Raw genomic sequence first — 12896 nt, 5'->3', positions numbered from 1 at the left:
CTTAAATACCTAAATTTAATTTCAATGTTTCACTTTGGTACTTGAGTTTTCTTTTTATTCCAATTAAGTACTTATGTTTTTTAGAAAAAAGTGTCATGGAGGCCCTTGTACTAGGAGTCAATTTGCATTTTATCCTCTTTACTCAAAAAATAGTCAAAGTAGTCATTATATGTCAGACCAAAGAGTAAAATAATAATTTTTGTTTAAAATTTCATCGATTTCTACTATTAAAATTTGACGTAGTTAGCGAAATAACCATACAGTTAACATGGCATGACACGTGTACCTTATGCTGGTGTATAGAGATCAATTTTTAACCTTAAATGGATAGATTTTTTAATAGAAGGGCCAATTCGCTCTTTAATCTAAAGTACGGAGACTAATATGTCTATTTTTTAAGTAGAGAGCGCAAAATGCAATACGACTCTTAGTACAAGGGCGTCCATGATATTTTTACTACATTCTTTTATTACAATACATGTGTCAAACATTCATTTGGCATGACATGGTTTGGTCTAGGTATCAAATTGAACATTGAAGCCTAACTCATGTGCTAAATTGGGACAAAAATGTTTAAGTACCTAACTGAATGTTAAAGCTAAACTCAAGTACCAAATGATATATTAATCATTTTTATATAAAGAAAAGTAGGATATCTTCATTTATGGAACATGAAATTTGTGTAAAGTAGAAATTTAAATGAAATATGAAATTAAGTTATTTGTCACATCAAGTGTGGCTAAATGGAGCTAAATGATTAAATTGTTAATTGTTTAAAGGAATTGAAAACCTTATTTTGGGAAAGTTACCACTTTGGTCCTTCCTAAGATAATTGTTTGGTTTTCTCCATTTGTAAAATCTTATTTTGGTTTCTCACTTCATTGGTTATTGAATTGAAAGGTCATTTACATTCTTTAGTGTATGAATGCATTAGTGAAATGAAATTAATAAATTTGATATTTAATTTATATATTTTTTAATTTAATATAATTTGATTTTATTATTTCGATTCGTATATTCATGACGTTCAAAATTGTTTCATGAAAAAAAATGAACTATAGAAAAGAAGAGGAAATAGAGCTTTCAATTGTTGTAGGCAGTGCGAATAGAGAAAGCCATATAACATTGATTTTAAAAGTCCAATGACTTAAATAAAAACTTTTGAATAATTTAATGATCAAATTGTAACTTTTTTTAATTAAGCGAATAAAATGAAAATTTACCCATAGTTTAATAACTAATGATATAGTTTACTCGTAATAATATTGTATTAATTAAGAATTCCATCTCTTGGCTCAGCAACATCGGGTGTTCACTCTAATAACTCACATTGTGGGTTCAAATCACAATAGTGGCCTTTGTTTGTGGTATGTGAGTTAGTAGTGATTTGTTGCTACTAAAGCTATGTGAGTCAATTTATAAATATATCAAAAACAATTTCGTATAGACTAGATTACTTTGCTAGCCTAACCACCAACTTAGGCATTAAGTGTCGGATTAGATCTGATGCTTAGTATATTTAAAACACATTGATCAAGTTGTATAACATATGTACCTATTTCAAGAGCAGCTTGAATATAATGTGTTAAAAGAAAAATAGTAAAAGGATAACGAACAACTCGAACTCACATTCTTTTGCATTGATAATAATAATCATGCCAATTGAGTTAAAACTTAATCAACTTAAATTGATCAGTTAACAAACTTTAATTATTGAGCTTAAATAATATATATTTATTTTATAAATTATAAATAATTAAAAATATATTAAATTAAATTATTTTTTATTGTCGGGACAATTTGAAAATTTAAAAATCGATAATCAACCAAAATAACCCTCTAGGCCTAACCCATAACAGAAAAAGGCCAAAAATGAAATTCACTAGGCCCAACCCATAACAGAAAAAGGCCAAAAATGAAATTCACTAAATTGATTGAGTTGATCTAATCGATTTTCTCGATTTTACTTTCTCGCAATAGATACAACGAACCCGTTTAAAATGGTAACGGCCGCATGGTAGCTTTGCCTCCAGCTTCCCTTCGTTAAAATAAATTTCCAAATACACTTATTATTTGGTTAATTAAATCATACCGATTTAAATTGTGATTTTAAATAAATTTTAATTTAATTTTAAATATAAAATTATAATTCGTTCATATTTCCAGTATCAAAGTTAAATTAAAATATATATGAAATTATCTCATTACAAATTTAAATAAGATTCACAAGTATTAAGACTTGAAATTAGAAAAACTCGTATTAAATATGAAAGTCAAATTGCAAGCACTTGTGTTTAATATTGTTTTTTTTAAACACGTAACATTTAAGCTATTCATTAGGGATGATAAATAACCCCGAATCAAATAGGTACCGGCACAACCCAATTTGTTGGGGTTGATTTTTTTTTTTTGAAAATTGAGTTTAACGTGGGTTGAGTCAAGTCAAGTGAAAATAAAAAAAATAGTTAAGTTAGGGTAGGGTCGAGTTTGTGGTAAATCCATCTTGCCTAATCCAATATATTTACAAAAATGCCTCTGTTCCAATATATATTTGTTTATATATATATTAAGTTTTTAAGTCCAAATAAAAAAATCTTATTTCCAAATAAAAAAATTTTATTTACTTCAAAATAAAAAAATAGAAGAATTAAATTAAATTTAGGTCGGAGTCGAATTCCTATTAAATTTCAAGTTTGATTTCAGGATAGATTGTTTTTAAGAATCAATGTTGGGTTGGGTTGAGGTTGGAGTTGGCAAAATTCTGCTATACTATTCATACAATAAATTTATAATTTGATCAATGTGTTTTAGGTCATATCCAAATTACATTTAACACTTAAGCTAACGATTATGCTAATAAAAGACTCGATTAATACAGTACTGATACTCTTAGGACTTGATCACAACATCTTGAAATTCAAGGACCAATTTGGAATCTCAGTGTTAGTTTAAGGACTTTCAGTGAAATTAACCCTTATAATTTAAAAAAAAATTTATTCTGGTAATCCTTGAAATAAAATCACGTACGGATTTCTCGCTCTAAATATTTTATTTCATTCTTTTTTATGGGACGATACTGCGATCTCTCTAAAGCGACTCAAGCAAGCGCAGGTTATATTCCTTTTCCCTCATTTTGAAAAAAACAAACAAAATCTTGATTTTTTTTTGGACTTTGCGTGCTTTTTTTTTATTTTAAGTGTATTTTTTAGTAGATCGAAGCTTGTTTCGCTGTTTTTGATCAATGTGTTGTTTTTTATTTTTCTTTTGATTTTCGGTTTTTGATCGGAATTCTGTGTTTTTCTGTTTGTTTGTCACTATCTCGTTTACTAACTTAGCTTCTCATGCAATTCTTAAAGAGTATTATATCATAATGGATTCTTTTTAAGTCTCTGTTTGGTTGATAGGAAAATTGTAGAATTATATGAAAAAGGAAATGCAAATAAGTATATTACCCGTTGTGAAAATGATTTCTACTTCGATTTTGTTTTATTATTCTGTTTTGCGCGTTCTATTTCGTGCAATGCTTCATCGTATCCATGTTATGTTACTCGTACTCAGATTTGTATATATGTATATGCATCTGATAATAATATGTTCAAAGAATTACAACATTTGATGTTAAAGAACAAGAAATTAGCTTCTTCGTTGTCTTTCTGCTTTTGGTTTAAGTGATTCTATTTTATGCATTAGCGATTTAGCTTATCATAGCTTAGTTTCCTTTTTTTTTTCTTTTTTGGAATGTTTAGTATTTTTTTTCTCCATTTTAGTACCCAAAAAGACTAAAGTAGAAACTTCTTGTTATGCTTTAAGTCTAGCATTATATAAGCAGGGTTTGTGGTTCAAGTTTTTAAGTATCTGTTTTACCTTTGTTCTCCAGAGCAGTTGAATATTTGTTGCACAGCTACATATATAGGAATTAATTAGAGCATCTCCCATACTTAAATGTATACATGAATAGAGTAAGCTTATGGTGCTGTTATGTTTCCCGACGCGACTGTTATTTTTGTAGTTCGATTTGTTTGCTGAGGAAACATATTGTTGTTAGGTACTTCTTTGTGATGATATGGATATCAAAGAAATTGAAAATCCGACGATGGTTTCGGTTGGTTCTGAGAAAACCAGCATGGACAGCAAGGGAAAGAATATAATATGCTATGATAAGAAGTGGGAAGACCAATTGGAGGTGTTTGGTTGCAACTTTTGAAAGCAACATGCTACCTTGCAGTTAGCATTGCTTTTTATTTATATATCATCAAGTTCCCTTTAATTGAATTTACTTCCCCATTTTTTCAGGATGCTTCAGGCAGTGATCATGGAAATACTGTTAGTTTAGCAGGGTCCGAAGATAATTATGAGTTTAACTTGTCATATAATTATGATGATGGGGATTATGATGGCTACACTGATGATGTTTCTGATGATTGCGATAATCATGAATACTTATATGAAGATGATTACTGGATTATGCAATCCCATTTTGATAATGTGGATCTTTCTCCGGGGGTAGAGGCTTCTCTTAACTTGTTGAAAGACTCTTCTTTAATTGAAGATATGCAACAACAACTCAAGGCTGTCGCGGCTTCCTTTAATCTACTTGGAATCAAGAAGGAAGCAATATTAGATGTTAATGATGGACTGAAGTCAGCTTCTACCAGTACTGTAATGGTCCCAAGGGGGTCAGGGTTTGAACAGAAAGAAAGAAATGAAGAACATATAATGCAAAATTTTCGAAGTTTCAAACATTTTGATGTTGTGGATGTTTTCTCAAGCCATCGTTACCGCAACTTGACCTCATCTGGACAGACGGTGAGGTTGCATCTTGTTTCTCTGTCATGCTAAATTGTCACTACTTATATAATTTGATCTTTGCACTTATTGAATAGTATCCAAAGGAGTATGCAAAGCGAATTCAAGAGGAGTGGAAAATTCTGGAGAGTGGCTTACCAGGTGAGTTCTTATGAATGTGTTTGTGATATATGGTGTCTTGTGATACTAACTGATATAGAATCAAGTCTTAACTATCAAAAGTCCAAAACTGTGCAAGTTCCTAAGCTGAACGACATTTTAAACGTTATGCATCTAAAACTTTGTAGGATGGCTTCTTGTTATTCCCTTCCCTTTTGAAAATGCATTCTATGATTATAAAAGTTAGAAAATTACTACTTTTTGCTTCTATCTCCTGGTAATATTTTGTTTAAAATGACTCGTCCGCTTTCTCCGTGCTTCCACAGAAACAATATATGTGAGAGTTTGTGAAGCAAATATGGGTCTTTTAAGAGCTGTCATTATGGGACCTTCTGGTACTCCATACCATGATGGCCTTTTCTTCTTTGATTGTTTCTTCCCTCCAAAATATCCTAATGAGCCACCGGTATGTTCATTTTGCATACATTGTGTTTTTCCCAACAATGCACATATTAGGGTATTACAATGTAAATGCGCATTTTAGCATGTCTAATGTATATCCGGAATTTCTGATCAGATGGTTTATTACTATTCCGGCGGTCTCCGGTTAAATCCAAATTTGTATAGCTGTGGTAAAGTATGCCTAAGCCTTTTGGGCACTTGGCATGGTGAAGAGACTGAGATGTGGGTTCCAGGCCAATGAACCATGCTACAAGTTTTGGTTTCCATACAAGCCCTGATTCTGAATGCTAAACCCTTCTTTAACGAGCCTGGTTTCGAGATTTCGTATGTTGGGGCCGAAGGTGAAAAGAGGTCCAGGAAGTACAATGAGGATGCATTTGCTCTATCCTTGAAGACAATGATTTACACTCTAAGAAGGCCGCCGCTGGTATCATTTCATTTCAGTTCAGTTCAGTTCACTTCATGAAGTTTGTTTATCTGGGATTCTATTGTCATCCCTTTCACGGAGTTTGTATGATGGCGATCAATCTATTTGTTTCGAACAAGCATTTACACTGTTTGTTTATCTGGGATTGCTCTGTTTTTCCATTTTCCAATTAGCACAAGTGACGCAAAATCAGGTTTTCTTTGTATGCACGGTATTAAGTAAATTTTACATACATTCTGCTCTAATTAGAACCATGTTTCCCGAAACAGCATTTCGAGGACTTTGTCGCCGGTCATTTTCGCTCCCATGCACGTGACATTATCATGGCTTGTGAAGCATATAAAGAGGGTGCTGCTATCGGCTCCGTTCTGGTTAAAGATTGCGTAACAGACCCTAATAAAACCGAAAACAGTAGCTCCGAGAGATTTAAAAGAACAATGACGAAGATGATCGATGCAATGGTGAAGGTGTTTGTGGAAAACGGGTCAACCTACGAGCAGTTTCTGAATTCAAGTACCTGATATCATTCGGAGAAGATTAAAGTCATCGTGAAAGGTTAGTGTTAGAACAGATTAGCTTTTCTTCCAATTGCTTTGATGAATACATTTTTTATAATGAACCTTTGGTGCATTTTTTTGCTAGTTCGTGCAGTAATAATGAATCCTTTGTGATTCCTGTAGGTTTATAACTCAGTTGAATTATGAAAAGGTTCTTGTTTTTGGTAAATAGAATTTCATTAATAATGTAGTATTAAGTTGAAATGACATGCATACTTTCGACAAGTTCATGGAGGTTACGGATTTGAGAATAGGGGTGTAATCTGAGTTGAATCTAAATAGCGGTTAGGTCGAGTTTGACTCGAAATTTGAGGCTTGATATTTGACTTGAGCTCAATTGAACATCAATTTCTAAGCTTGAGTTGACTTTAGACTTAATCGGGCTACTTGAGTTTGATTAAGCTCTTTTTTTTTCCCAAGCTCAAGCTCATTTGTACTTTAGTTCTTTTTATATATTAAGGGTAAAAATGTAATTTAATAATATACAAATATTAAAAAGAAAAGTTCGATTAAGCTCGTGAGTTGTTCGAATTGAGTGTTGTAATGCTTGAATTCGACTTGATTGATAGCTCGAGTTACACAAGTTTGACTCGATAATTATTAAATTGAATTTAAAATTTTAAGGTTAAACCGTTTAGATGAGTAAATTAGTTAAAAATGTATTTTTCATTTTGGAATTCTTGCTTTTGTTTGTAATATTTGCTAATAATTGAATCTCTAACTGAGAGATGGTATCGTCATTGGTGTCGGTATCGTTCAGTATTGATTTTATGTATCAGCGTAGCAGCTCCCCCGATAGGGAGAGGAGCATCCTATTAACTGTGCATGTCTATATGTATGGTTTTAAGTTTAAATATGTATCAAGCAGTTTAAATTTTTTTTTGTTTTTGTAAAAAATTTCGTTGTGTTTCGATGTGATTTGGTTTGTTTCATTCAATACCGTCCTATATAGGTATGCACAAACCAACCACTACTTGATTTTGATATTTTAATTCAGTTTTTAAAATGTCTTATACTTTTAAAAAATAAAATATAATTTTTACATTAAGTTATTGGATTAATTAATAATTTTAATATTTAAAATTTATATTAATTAATAATTTATTTCATGTCTATATGAAAAATTATTTAAAAGATCTAATTATGCTCTCAATCCTTGTATTCTTTGAAATTTTAAAGATTAGTCTCTTTAATTTTAATTTTTAAATTTAATCTTTATAGATTTAAAAATCAAAGTTCAATTAATAAAATTATTAACTTAAATTTTATTAAATTTAAATGTGTTATCAAGAACTTTTATTAAATTTGAGTATATGTTATTGTAAAATTCCATTAACGGTGTTATTAAATGGATTTCGATTTTCAAATTAAATAAATAGAGAGACTAGAATTGGAATCAAATTCGAGGAAATAAAAATTGAAGGACTGAAGTTTAGGGAATTTAGTTATATTTAAAGCTTAAAAATATCAATAAAGTTAAAATGATACATTAAATTCCATCAATATCAATATATAAAAGTAATTTAAAAAAAACTTCTCCTTTCCAAACGTGTTATTAGCTTTCATTGGTTTTTCTTTTAGGACATGGCTTTCCCCCATTTTTAATGGGTATGTTTCCTCTTCTTATATTACTAATAAAACATTAATTTCAAATTTGATCCATTTATTTTTAGATTATATAAAAATAGTTTTATGTTTAAATTTATATATATAAATATATATTGCATAGTTTGAGACATTATTCATTATATCCATTTATTCATAATGTGTTCATTTCATTTTGTGTTACTTTTTAATTATTTATCTGTTGCGTTTATGTCATGTATTAATTTATTTAATGTTATGCATAACTAGTTACCATAATTCAATTTAGAGAAAATTCCGTGTGTTTATGACCCATAATAGTTTGATTCTGAATTATTTATATATTTTATCATAGTAATTATATGCAAATAAATTTATTTTATTTCTTATTTCTTATTTATTTTAAAATTATATTATGAAAGAATTGATCCACATATTAAAATTATATCACATCATATTGTTTAATCTCAATTTATCTCATGTTTTACTAACTTACTTTATTTTAATTTCAAAATTATTTTCATAAAATATTAAAAGTACAAAATAATATTTTAATTGACAATGATACAGTATAAGTAAAATAAATTTTTTAATTATTTATTTAAATCCTCTAATGTACTAACAAGTTGCAACCCAAGTCAAGTGAAGGAATTTGCTATTTAATTTTGGAATCAACAAAATTGCTTTCACCACTATCTTTTATATTATCTACTTATAAAAGACAACATTATTTAATTAATTAAGGTTAATTAAAAATTAATGCTAGGTGAAATGACTTTCAACTGACTATATGTCATTTGATGTGGTTAAATTTATACTAAATTTTAATTAAATTAAATTAATCATTTAATTATAATTGGTGAAAAGAAAAAAGTGATCGAAATTGTAAAAAAAAATGGATCCACCCCTTCCATCATTTCAAAGAACCAAAATCCATAAGCGATTGAAATTAACAGTTAATATTTAATTAATCAAATTTCAATTAACTGCGATTATAAAATTTAAAGAGTTAATTCCACTATAAAAATCTTTAAATTGTGATTTTCATTTTAAATTAGTTCTTAAATTTTATAAAATTCTAATTATATCTTCAAACTATCGATTTATATCAATAATATCATTTTAAATGAGACATCAAATTTTATGTGGTAATATTTTGCTTTATTTTTAGTTTTTAATTTTAAAAGTTATGTGATAAAATTTTACTTTTCTTTAAAAATTTTATTTTTAATTATATCACATAAGATTTTACGTATAATTTAATGATCAAATTAACAGCTTAAAAATAGGACCACCTAATTAATATAATGCTAGTTATTTAGAGATATAATTAAAACGCTTTAAAATTTAGAGATTAATGTATGATAAAAATTATAAATTAGCGGTGATTGGTGCAATTAACTCAAATTAAAACACATTACTGTTGTATTAAATACTGTAGAAAATTGGGTTATTAGCTTTGAAATGTTATGTAAAGTTAATTAAAAAATGATTAGCTGTATCAAATCTTATCTACAACAAATTAAATCGGATAGGCTAAGGTTTACTGTTATTTTGTGTAGGAAATGGACCGACTTATTGATTAAATTAAATAATGAGATAATATATGATATGGTTAACGTTATCTTAAGTTACGGTTCAACTTTATTGCATTAAACATGGACAGGACCAGCTTGTGGACTAATATAAAAAAGATAATTTAGATTAAAATATCATATCTATAGTGGACTAAGTACTGCAGTAGAAATTAAGGGTGTAATTGAGTTGAGCCGAACTCGAATGTTGACAAGTTTGAACTTAAATTCGATTTGAAATTTGAAATTTGATACTTGATTTGAGCTTAATCAAACATCTATTTTTGAGATCGAACTTGACTCAATATATAATCGAGTTACTTGAGCTTGATTAAGTGTGTCTGTGGGTGGACGGTACGTTTACCTCCGGTAATGTTAAAAACAGCAGTTGCAGTGCAATTAATTATTGTAGCTATGAAATAAAATATTTCATCGCACCACAACCACAGCCCATCCAAAGGCACACTAAACTTGTTTATCAATATTCGTATTTATGCTCGAGCTTGATCTCAACTTGATAATTAAGCTTAAGGTCAATAATATATTTAGGGTAATAATGTAATTCAACAATATAAAAAATATTTAATATATATATTAAAAATGAAAAGTTCAATCCGACTTGATAATCGTTTGAGCTGAGTATTACTAAGCTTGAATTAAGCTGATAATTACTAAATTGAGTTCGAGTTTTTTGGCTTAATGATAAGAGTATTATGTTATACGCATTAGATCTTGAGTTCGATCCCAAACAACTTCATTTTTCTCTCTAATTATATATAGAATATCATCTTCAAAGTGAATTAATTAGAAAAAGGGTAGAGGTTAGGGTAGATTAATCACTTCAAAATTAATTAAGATTTTAATTTTTTTTGTTAGACTTGGTAATGATTTATAGTGTTGTTTATATTATACAGGGCTGAGTAAGTAATTTGAAGTTATTAATTTTTTTATACAATTAAAGTTGTAAATTTTGATATGTTAATCATTTATTGTTTTAATAAATTCTCTTATTCATATCATTTATCAATATTATTGTGTAAAAAAGGAAGAAAATATGTTATTTAAAGATTTATTCAAGTATTAGGCTACCAATTTTTGACTTGATATATTTCGGTTCAACCTTAGATAAAAATTTGAACTTAATTTGAAAAAAAGTTACTTGAATTCACTCGATTACGTTTTTACTCACTCAAAATGAGTTCAATGACACAGCTTGTCATTGATCATCGTTCGTTGTTTTAGTTTAAGGTCGTGTAAGTTCTAAGCACGTGACATCTAGATTCATTTATTTTTACTCTAATTATAATAAAAATAGGTAAACTACACCTAAAGGTCACTAAACTATTTATAAGTTTATGTTTTGCTCACTCAACTTCAAAAAGTTACAAAATGGACATTGATCGAATAGTTCAATGACTTAAATAAAAACTTTTAAATAGTTCAATGACCATTTTGTAACTTTTTAAAATTGAATAACCAAAACTTAAATTAATCAATAGTTTAGTGACATTGAATGTAGTTTACCTTAAAAAATTAGTATTGATTAAAAGTAAAAAAAAATCATAAATAAATTTACAAGTTACTCGAGTCAAGCATTATACTTAAATTCAATTAGCTCAATCAATTTAATAATGGTTGAACAAAACTCGAGGGTTTTAAAAGGCTAAATAATTTAGACACTCTAAACCATTAAAACCCCTAAAGTTTTTTTTTTCGATTTAAAAATACTTTTCAATTTAAACCATAATTTTAAACAAAATAGAATGATAAGCAATCATATTTAATTTAAATTTAGATTTTAATTTTAAGAAAAAAAATTAATTTTTGTAAAAGTATTTTTAATGAAAAAAGCCCTTTTATCTTTCATTTATTTTTTTTAAATTTTAAAACATCATGTTTAAAGTAAATATTTTTTCTTTTTAAAAATATCTTTGACAACACTGATAAATATTATTAAAATTTTCATAATAATTTTTAACTTCAATAGTAAACTCTTCCTAATTTAAAGAAATATTATGTTATTTAACTTCGGAACTTATAATAAAACGATACTAACGATATCAATTGACTAAAGTTTTCAAAATTGAATTGATGGTTGAATTGACATGTTATCGGTTCATCAATCCAACCGGTTCAATTAAATAATAAAAAATAAAAAATGTTCGATTCAATTAATTTAATTGTACGATTCAATCAATTTTTTTTTGTACATTTTAATCTATTCATACCAATTTATCAATCTAATAATCTTTTTCCAAATTAAAATTTCGATTAATTCATAATTCAATTAGTCTTATTCACCGATCCAATCGAATTGAAACATATTGCAATTGAAATTTTATTCAATTGTGGATAAATGCATGTAATTAATTATTCAGAAAATAGGAAAATAATTGTCACTATCCAACAAAACTATTCAAACGCATCGCGAAGGTTGAGTAATCTAATTTGTTCACGAAAGTTCTAGAAGCAATTTTGGGTTAAACGCCATGTGGCAACCCAGATGATGCGTTGGGCTGTCAAACACTCGGGAGGGCATACTTGTCTTTTTAAATGCTCCAGAAGTTCGTACCCAAACGCGGAAATGTCTTCTAGAAACAAAACCATTAGTTGAATTTTAAGTTTGCTTCTTTGTTTCTAGAAAAATAGTAAATTATTATTTTGCCCACTAAGTCTATTTCTGCTGATTCTAAAAGCTGTGCGGACATAGGGCCATTTGTGTCACGGTACGTTTATTCGTGGTTGTTTAATATAAAAATAATAGTGATAGTAAGATTAACTATTATAATATAAGATAAAAAAATTAAATGTACCATATTGAAAATAAATGTTCTTCCAAAAGGACCTTAAAAGATTCAACGCATACTTTATTGTTGTGTCCTAACACCATACATTTCTGTCATACTTGGGGTTAACCTAGTGAGTGTTAGACCTGATCATGAATCGAGTTGGGTCAGATCGGGTTAGGTAGATATAAAATTTTATGTTTGTTTTCTAAGCTTGGGTTTGGCTAGAAAAAATTGACCTATATTAAAAATGTTAAACTCGAGTCTAATCTGACTTGCATGTATTAATTTTTTTATAAAAATTTTAAAAAATATATAATACATAAAATACACTAAAATATTAAGATAAATATTTTTTAATAAATGGAAAAAAATTAAATATATATTAATATAAACAATATTTTAATCAATATGATAAAAATACTAAATTAATTAAAAAATTTATAAAATTTAACTATTAAAATACTACTACTCCAACTTTGATTTTTTCTTATGGGATTCTTATCTTGAAGAGCTTTCGAGCACCTTGAATTTTGACCTTGATAAATTGGAGGAGCTCTAGTAAATTGCAATTTATGTATGAACATATTGGACTTACATT

At 28.1% G+C, this 12896-nt stretch overlaps 1 pseudogene; it reads left to right on the top strand.

Annotated features, from left to right (window-relative positions):
• Window positions 1–3062: 3062 nt before the first annotated feature.
• Window positions 3063–6558, top strand: LOC107942186 (putative ubiquitin-conjugating enzyme E2 38; annotated as a pseudogene).
• Window positions 6559–12896: the final 6338 nt, after the last annotated feature.

Source organism: Gossypium hirsutum, chromosome A01 (genome assembly GCF_007990345.1).
Source record: "Gossypium hirsutum isolate 1008001.06 chromosome A01, Gossypium_hirsutum_v2.1, whole genome shotgun sequence".
Taxonomy (NCBI): domain Eukaryota; kingdom Viridiplantae; phylum Streptophyta; class Magnoliopsida; order Malvales; family Malvaceae; genus Gossypium; species Gossypium hirsutum.
Note: the sequence above shows the minus strand (reverse complement) of the source record. Positions and strands in the feature narration are given on the sequence as shown.